Consider the following 9,178-nt stretch of genomic DNA (forward strand, 5'->3'; position numbering starts at 1 on the left):
AGTAAGGGACCATTTTCAGCAAGCTGGTTATAAATGAAGGGTCAGCCTGAAAGAGTTCTTTTGATCCTGCCTAAATACTTAAGGTGGGGTAGGTACGTTTGAGAAACCGGCTCGAGATCGCTAGTTTAAATATACACAACCGGAGAAAATCTGCCACTTCCTTATAGAGCACCTCCTCCAACACACACGAACATGACCAATGAGGGCAAGAGATAAGTTTGTGCACAGATGGAAGGCTGACAGGCAGGTAGGCCATCCAATCATTTTAGCCGGGGTGGCTAAAATGATTGGTCGTGCTTTTTACAGAATTTTTTGTCAAAGCACTTAAGATATTCATTGCTATCGGGATGTTAAGAGCATTCCATGGAATATAACAAGTGTATCTCAAGCCGGTCTCTCAAACTTACCTACCCTACCTTTAATAAAAGTATTCGGTCATGTTTTCTGATGGATGAAAATGTTTTAACTGCAGCAGATTTTTCATTAACAGAACTTCATTCTGCATATTGATATGCTAGCACATGGTCCCCAATTCTCTTTAGCAGTGGTCTGTTGGCAAGACTCAATCCCTGGAACATCCAAATGTCAAGTGTTCAATTTGAGCACTAATCATTTCAGGTAGTATGCGTGGATAAATGCATTAGCCAAGTAATGAAACATTACATTAAGAAAGTTATCAATTAAATTCTTGATTATAGTGCATGATACGAGGACATTGACAGACAAGTGAGAGTAATAGTTGTTTATTTCAGTAAGTAGACATTCTGTTGCAGTGGACACAACAGCTGTAAAGGTATTTGCCACTATGTGCAATGCTGTCACCAGATCAGCTGTCGAGCAGCAATCTGAAAATACAGGAAGCAAAGATTCAGTACAAGCTACAGTAGTTAGGTCACTTCACCTTCATGTGACTGATGAGAGCAGCATGTGTACAGTTAGGAAGATCATGTTCCCACAGGCCTCCTCAGCAGGCTGCTGAAGGAGACCTCTGGGATGATTTTTATTTTATGGTCAATTCCACAGCAAAACAAGAATGGAGAGTCCTGAAAGCCTTGGTATATGACCAACACCACTCCTTAGATAATGCTTTAATATCAGAGGGGAAATTCAGTTTACTCACAGGGAAAAGATGGAGTCACTCTTCTTCACATCTCAGGATTCTGAAAGTCAAGATTTAATTACATCCCAATTCATTATTTAACAGTTCTAAAGATGCAGATTATGTATTTCTCCTTTAATCTTTCAAAATAAGCATGTGTCCTGCAGTAATATCTCACAATGCTCATGGGAGTGGACATGTGGGTAAAGCGTAACCACAGATTTATTCTGTGAGGTATTTCCAACGACACGGCCCTATAGGTAAAGGTCAGTCGGGATAGACCTCAGTTCTGAGACCGTCATACACCCTCACCTCTGCTGTGACACCCTGCTGCATCCTGGGAGGACAGCCTCTCCTGCTGCATCCTGGGAGGACACCTGAAGAAGGCAGGCGAGAGTGAGAAAATGTTTGCAGCATTGATGTTTTATCATTACTTGATGAAATGAGTTACATCTGCAGTGGTTTGCATGTACTATGTACAGACACAGGGTGAAGCCATTGCTTTCTAATGAATAATGTTTCAACAAACATACCAGGACTCCACACACAGGCAGCATGGAGACCAACGATGCCAGTTTGTGAGTTTTGTCTCGCACTGACTTATGAACTAACCAGCTGAGAAAGCAGCTGGCTGCAGATACCGTACAGTGCTGTAAGCATCAGGTGTTTTCAATCATTGGACAGATATCAGAATTGCATGAAGACAAACCCACCTACTGCTTTTAGTTCTGGAGTCTCAGGATTCTTTACTCAGGATTGTTGTGCCATCACAGCCACCTAAACACAGGAGACACATTCAGTCAATACATTTACCAAACATCTCTAGTTTAAATTCATTTCCCTGCATTTAACTTATTTGGTGGGCATCAAAATCTAACTGAACAAAATGACAAGTGCTATTTAAAACATTTAAAAAGACCCTTTCCTTTCACCAGTTCAAGCACTACATTTCTAATATTATAACATATCAAACACCAATCTCAGCCTCAGCCTGGTTGAAGGGTCCCTGCCTGTGCTGATACTCAGTATGGCCTCATGTCCCTTTTTATCATGCGTCCTGCAGTAATATCCCACAATGCTCATGCAGTGGACATGTGGGTAAAGCGTAACAGTTAGGAAGATCATGTTCCCACAGGCCTCCTCAGCAGGCTGCTTAAGGAGACCTCTGGGATGATTTTTATTTTATGGTCAATTCCACAGCAAAACAAGAATGGAGAGTCCTGAAAGCCTTGGTATATGACCAACACTGAGAGCAGCATCACTCCTTAGATAATGCTTTAATATCAGAGGGGAAATTCAGTTTACTCACAGGGAAAAGATGGAGTCACTCTTCTTCACATCTCAGGATTCTGAAAGTCAAGATTTAATTACATCCCAATTCATTATTTAACAGTTCTAAAGATGCAGATTATGTATTTCTCCTTTAATCTTTCAAAATAAGCATGTGTCCTGCAGTAATATCTCACAATGCTCATGGGAGTGGACATGTGGGTAAAGCGTAACCACAGATTTATTCTGTGAGGTATTTCCAACGACACGGCCCTATAGGTAAAGGTCAGTCGGGATAGACCTCAGTTCTGAGACCATCATACACTCTCACCTCTGCTGTGACGCCCTGCTGCATCCTGGGAGGACAGCCTCTCCTGCTGCATCCTGGGAGGACACCTGAAGAAGGCAGGCGAGAGTGAGAAAATGTTTGCAGCATTGATGTTTTATCATTACTTGATGAAATGAGTTACATCTGCAGTGGTTTGCATGTACTATGTACAGACACAGGGTGAAGCCATTGCTTTCTAATGAATAATGTTTCAACAAACATACCAGGACTCCACACACAGGCAGCATGGAGACCAACGATGCCAGTTTGTGAGTTTTGTCTCGCACTGACTTATGAACTAACCAGCTGAGAAAGCAGCTGGCTGCAGATACCGTACAGTGCCGTCATACCACATGTTTTAAACACTCTCCTGGAGGTCACATATCACTCTCGACAGTTACTTTGAAAACATGGTTTGTTTTCCTCCTGGAATCTCGTGCATTTATAGCAGCCACCTGTTAGTTTAAACCCTCTTGTTAAGGGACGTCAAAGTACTTACATCACGCTGCAGTGTTGAAGGCCAGAGAGGACACCTGTTGAGGCAGAACTAGAGTTACTATGGGTTTCCATAAGCAATGGCAGTAGAGAGACTGCTGTATTTTGTTCAGTTGGACATCTCTCAATCACACTTCAGAGCAGTTGAACATTAAGCCAATCATCATGACACTTGAACGGTAACTGAATTCTGAAATGCAACTTACCAAGCTGTCCTTAAGGTTTCATCACCTGCCAAAGAACAAAGAATGTTAAAAGGACTGCCATAAACAAAACTATTGATAAATGTAACAGATGTCTTTTCTCATAAGTAACACTGCTCCAACCAGCAGCAGTGGGTTGCAAGAGAATGATTTGCTCTATGCACTGTATGAGCTCTACGGCCCACCTCACAGGACCAGAGCTCATACTGTGCCAAGCAGATAAGAAATGCATCAATCCCAACAGTACACATTTATTTGAGGAAAAGTAATGTCGAGTAGCATGTCTAGGCTTGCTGTATTTAAAGAGGTGGAGTCTATTCAATTGAAATGCTATGAAGTGGTTGATGATTTGGATACCTAAGCAGCGAGGGCCACCCATACCCTACCCCAGATCTTATAAAACAAGAGTATAAGAGTATATATGTCCAGATAACATTAAATGCAAACTAGTCGTTTCAGGAGCTTGTGCCAAAAACTGTGACAAGTCAAATGTCCATGAATGAATGTTTAGGTTGTCAGGCTCCGGCTAGTTCCCGCTAGTTTCATGGTCTGATATGAAGTGATGACAGAACACACATGACATCTAAATTGGTTTCACTGTGTGTCTGAATCCATGAAAACAAATACTAACCTCATATCCAAGAGGGGCAGCACTAAATCTTCCCCCATCGAGGCCAGCAGTAAGATCATATCCTGCAATAAAGGGAAAAAGTTAAATATAATAAAGTTTGTTATTATTCAGAGGTTTGACCATAGCCATCTCAGCCAACAATTAAACTGAGCCAATATTGGAAGCAAAAGCAACTAGATTAGATTTTATAAAAGGAAATGGGGGAAACCTGATACCATGGTCATCATGCTGAAATAGTCTTGTATGAATAAAATAATGTGTTTCTTTCATTGGGGGGGGTGTTAGAGGAAACAGTGATGCATCTCTTAAAACCAATAGACAGGGTGAATGTGCCAGGCCTCATTGACACCGTTCTGCAACTAAAAGTGCAGAGGTGAAAGCAAAACCTGATGTTCTATAGCGACTGTTGTCCTGAGATCAGCCCACTGCACAGGGCCGTCCTCCTGACAAGTGGCTCTGCTCAAGTGATCTGGTACTGACCCAAGCCCATCCAACTGGTACTACTCAATATATTAGGACTTTGTAAATGCCCCTTGCAATAATCACAGCTGGTGATTTGGGTAACTTGTTTCCCCATTGAAAATAAATATGATTGTAAAAAACAAATGTTGCCAGACCTAGGATTGCATCAATAGCGACATTTGAAAAACAATTGTTAGTTTTTAACGGCTTCAGGGGAAAAAGGCTCTCTGGTCCTAAATAAATATTCGAAAGCCATGCCGCCAGTAATGCAGTTTGCATGCTACATGCATCAGGACTGAAACTACTGCACATCTGTATGAATGCAGTCTTCTCATTCATTTACACTCAACATACTATCCTCACCCAGCTAGATGCCCCGCACAAGCCATATGCAATGCACTTAAAGCTGCCGGTGTCTCAACTTAATCTCAACTTTTAATGTGTAAAACACTTTGAATCGCCACGTGCTGAAAAGTGCTATAAATAAAAATTGCCTTGCCTTACACGAGGAGGCCTGTTAGCCTTTCTAGCATTAAGCTAACTAGCAGCTACTGTGCTCAACCAGGACAACGTGGCGTCCACAACGTGAGCACGTCGTGTTTCACATGTCTTATTAAAATCCCACTAAAGTAACTTTACTTAGACATGAGGACATTTGTGCTGTGCCAGGTATTTTCAGCGAATATTTACCTGCTGCCTGTTTTCTGGACGACCAGGACCGGACAGTGTACCGCGGAGGAGACACCACACCGACCGAGGAACTGAGAGGACATCCGACGTGCCGCCAACGCTTTTATAGGGGAGTTTTACGTCAGTTGAAACCACTTTTCGTCAACAACTTCTGCGTTCAAGGCAGCTCGGAAATCCTGGGATCCTTACAGCAAGAGCTCAATATGAAATCCGTCCGACATCAATCAGTGAGTGGTGGAAGAAGTATTCATATCCGTTACTTAAGTCGAAGTACGAATACTACACTGTAAGTAAATGTACCACATTGAGAATTGTACTTAATTGTATTCAAGTATTAAAAGTACTCATTGCAGATTTTTTTTTAATTAATTACACTTTAAAAGGAAAACAATTTAAAAGTAAAAGCAGTACATCTTCACATATGAGAACATTGACACTGTGACATGTTTTAACACAAAAAATACTTAAACAATTACCACAATTGCTGCCAATTCAAGTCAACCCACCCACTGTTTTAGGTGTGAAAATGTAAATCTAGATAAAAACATCATATTTTTAAAAGTTCTCTTTTGTGTGTAAACATCTGAATCTTAAGATTAAATGGTAACTAGTATCCAAAGCTGTAAAATAAATGTAGTCAAGTAAAAGTACAATATTTCCTTGTATTAGATTAGAAGTATAAAGTGGCACTGAGAGAAAAAACTCAATGGAATTCCACCTGCCTTAAATTTGTACTTAAGTACAGTACTTCAGTATATGTACTGAGTTACTTTGTTTTCACCACTGTGAATATAACAATACACCTCATTCCCCATCTGCCCCCGGCAACTATTCCTTTGCTGTATACCTACACAGCTATACCCATTATGTCATATTTGTGTTAAAGCTGCATGCGCTTTAAATAAGGGATAAAAGAGGCTGAACTTTGGCAACTTTGCCACTGATTGAATATTTGTGGCATATGCTAAATATATTCCGTTTGTTTGTATTTTGACCTCCAAGCATCTATTCTTTTGCGAGAGACTGCAAACCCACCTGTCTCCACAGCACCTTATTGAAAGTGGCTATGGATGAAACATTATGTTTTATATTTATTTTTATTTGCAGCTGAAAGAATAAGACTAAAATATTAGCATACACGCCATGAGAATACAAAGAAGCAACACCTTAATGCAAAAGATTACACACGTAATTATAGAAATATCCAGTAAAATGATGGAACTGTTGGTTTATCACATTTGGAGATTGGTTGCCAGTTCTTCTTCGTGCATTTGGAGTCAACAGAATCATGACTTAAAATCCCTTGATTTGTGTAATATTATCTTAAGTCCCAAACAGCCAGCTTTGATTGGTCAGCAGGCAGTGCTTTTATTTTAAAGGAGGGTATATTGCTCATTCGTTTATTCAAAATGTCTTACCTTTAATTTAGTTGTGTGTATTTTAATTTATGACAAACTGGAGTTGAGACCAGGAGGCGGAGTCGCTTCTCTGCGCTCTCTCCTGGGCAGTCATCCATAGGAATCCCGAACCCAATAAAATACCCAATATTAAGTAAAACCTAATAGAGGTGTCATCAGTGGTGGCCGGCCCATAGGGGCGCTAGGGGCGCCGCCCCCCCTCTTCCCACATTAAAAAATATATATATATATTTAAAAAATATATTTTTTATTTTTATTTTTATTTTTAATAAACAAGGTAAATATTATATAATTGGTATCAGTAAAATGTATAATCTACAATAAAATCTCGTTTAAAATTGTGTTACGATGTCTAAAGTTACTGATAAGTCACATGTTTCCTGCCTGGCCTTGCCCGTGTATCATTACCCTCTCTCGTGGGCGCTATGCACAGCGCCCAGACGAGAGTGCAGCAAGTGCAGCAGAAGCCAACTGTTGCTATCTTTAAACTATGCCGCCGAAACATTATTTCAGCCAATCAGCGTCGTCAAATCTGATGGTCACAGGGCTCCTACGTCAGCGCCCGGTGCAGTCTGTGAGTTGTTTGGACTCGTATCCAAGGAGACAAAACAGGAAGCTGTCATACACTCTGGAAGCTACCATTAGCAGCTAATGAAAACTCAGTTTTTGACATAAAAATGGAATTATGGATCATCAATAATTTTTTCAAAGTGACAGACACATTGGATTAACCTATGGATTAACCTTCAGCCGCGTTTTTCTCGTTTTTGATCAGAATTATTATTCTGCAAAAGGTGAGCATATCTCCGTGTTTTGCTACCTAAAGCTACGTCGTGTGATGTCTGTATTTGCTTCCCCTGTCGCGAGTTCTGATCGCTCAGTGATGATACTTATATTTCTAGAATCTGTGGAATCTCAGCTTGTTAGCATAAGCCTGTTTGTGCATATCCCATAAGTATATCGATTGATTTATACCTAGAGTGCGTTAGCATTTTTTCGCTCAGGGCTCATTTAGACGCTTCTTGTGAGACTTGTGTTTTGTTTCGGTAAACATGGTTCATATAATCAGTTAGCTGTGTTTCCTCTGAGTAGGACACATGAATAGTTTATTACATTTTAAGAAGCCCTGAGACACAGTTTCGTGAGAAAAAAAACGGGGGAAAAAAGCCCCTTAACAGGTTAAATGGGAATTAAATCATTTAAAGTCATTTTGAGTGTTCCCAAAGCCCCGGTGTTCTGCAGTTTGTGTGGGCCTACTGTACTTTTGCACAGTTTATGCTGTAGAAACGATGTCCAGGACAAGGTGTTTAGAAGTTTTGGAAGATTCATAGCTAACCACACTGAAGATTATGGAGGTATTGATCAGTCTTCTCATATTTTTAAGCCTCAAATTGTCCTTCCCCCCCCCCTCTAACATCACCAGAAGTTATAATTTAGGGGGTCTTTTCTCAACAAAATGTACCGGGGGAGCATCCCCCCGGACCCCCCTAGTATTGTTTGGTCACCATTTCCACAGCCCCACCTAAAATATTTTCCACCAGCCGCCACTGGGTGTCATACATAATAACCTAATAAAAGTAAACTTAACAACTAGGCCTACTACAGTGCAACAAAACAGGAAGATTAAATATGGACGGAGGTGGAGTTGCAGCCATCTTTGACTCAAGTTTACTTATCAATACTAAACCAAAATTAAATTATACCTCCTTTGAAAGCCTTGTTTTACGCATCCGACCTGGAAAACTTTGCAGCCAATCTTATTTGTTACAGTGTACCATGCCCCAGGTCCTTATTCAGAATTCTTATCAGAATTCTCTGAGTTTTTATCAACTTTGGTACTTAAAACAGATAAAGTCATTATCGTAGGTGACTTCAATATTCATGTTGACGACGATAAAAATAGCCTTACTGTTGCATTTAACTCTATATTAGATTCTATTGGTTTCCGTCAGAGTGTAAATAAACCAACCCACTGTTATAATCACACTCTCGACCTTGTTCTGACTTATGGTATTGAAATTGAGCAACTATTAGTCGAACCGCATAATCCTGCTTTATCTGACCATTTCTTAGTAACTTTTGAAGTACTGTTACTAGACTACAAATCTTATTTATTTAATCGTTTATTTGGCAGGGACAATGCACAGTAATGAACACTTAAAACATTCAAATGTATCAAGCGTAACAGTGCCAGATTTAGCTTTGAGCTAGTTTCCCTCCGCAGTCCCTCACATAAAACATTTAAGAAAATTACATTTTACAAACATAGCAAAAACAAAATACATGATATGCAAAAAGTGCAAAAGAGCAAGAGCAGCATGTACACAAGTATTTACCACATGGCAGTACAATGTAGCAGCTACGACATATAAAGTGCAAGAGAAGATACAAGTGCTACATGAAGTGCAAGAGGAGATACCCCTGTGTTAAAGTGCATTTAGCGGTGATTGCACGTCTGTTTGTTTCTCAACCATTCTTTGAGTTGACCTTTGACGCTATTGAGAGTGGGACAATCCCGTATCTCAGTTGGGAGGCTATCCAGAATGAGCTGCCTTTAACGGAGAGGACATTTTGTCCAAAGGT

At 40.3% G+C, this 9,178-nt stretch overlaps 1 long non-coding RNA gene and 4 other non-coding genes across 6 annotated transcripts; all 5 read right to left on the reverse strand.

The window, feature by feature from the left end:
* Nucleotides 1-727: 727 nt before the first annotated feature.
* Nucleotides 728-5,271, reverse strand: LOC117479240. 2 transcript variants are annotated; one of them, XR_004555549.1, is made up of 10 exons: nucleotides 5,178-5,271; nucleotides 4,026-4,087; nucleotides 3,398-3,422; nucleotides 3,196-3,229; nucleotides 2,700-2,764; nucleotides 2,409-2,448; nucleotides 1,817-1,876; nucleotides 1,412-1,476; nucleotides 1,121-1,160; nucleotides 728-845 (listed from the first exon to the last, which is right to left on the reverse strand). It is a non-coding gene; the product is annotated as an uncharacterized LOC117479240 (long non-coding RNA). The 2 variants fall into 2 exon arrangements; XR_004555548.1 differs by having other exon boundaries at nucleotides 1,813-1,876.
* On the reverse strand, nucleotides 1,254-1,387 carry LOC117479253. Its single transcript, XR_004555558.1, has one exon. It is a non-coding gene; the product is annotated as a small nucleolar RNA SNORA18 (small nucleolar RNA).
* Nucleotides 1,613-1,751, reverse strand: LOC117479251. Its single transcript, XR_004555556.1, has one exon. It is a non-coding gene; the product is annotated as a small nucleolar RNA SNORA8 (small nucleolar RNA).
* On the reverse strand, nucleotides 2,542-2,675 carry LOC117479254. The gene has a single exon (XR_004555559.1). It is a non-coding gene; the product is annotated as a small nucleolar RNA SNORA18 (small nucleolar RNA).
* LOC117479252 lies at nucleotides 2,901-3,039 on the reverse strand. Its single transcript, XR_004555557.1, has one exon. It is a non-coding gene; the product is annotated as a small nucleolar RNA SNORA8 (small nucleolar RNA).
* Nucleotides 5,272-9,178: the final 3,907 nt, after the last annotated feature.

This window comes from Trematomus bernacchii, unplaced genomic scaffold (genome assembly GCF_902827165.1).
Source record: "Trematomus bernacchii unplaced genomic scaffold, fTreBer1.1, whole genome shotgun sequence".
Classification (NCBI taxonomy): Eukaryota; Metazoa; Chordata; class Actinopteri; order Perciformes; family Nototheniidae; genus Trematomus; species Trematomus bernacchii.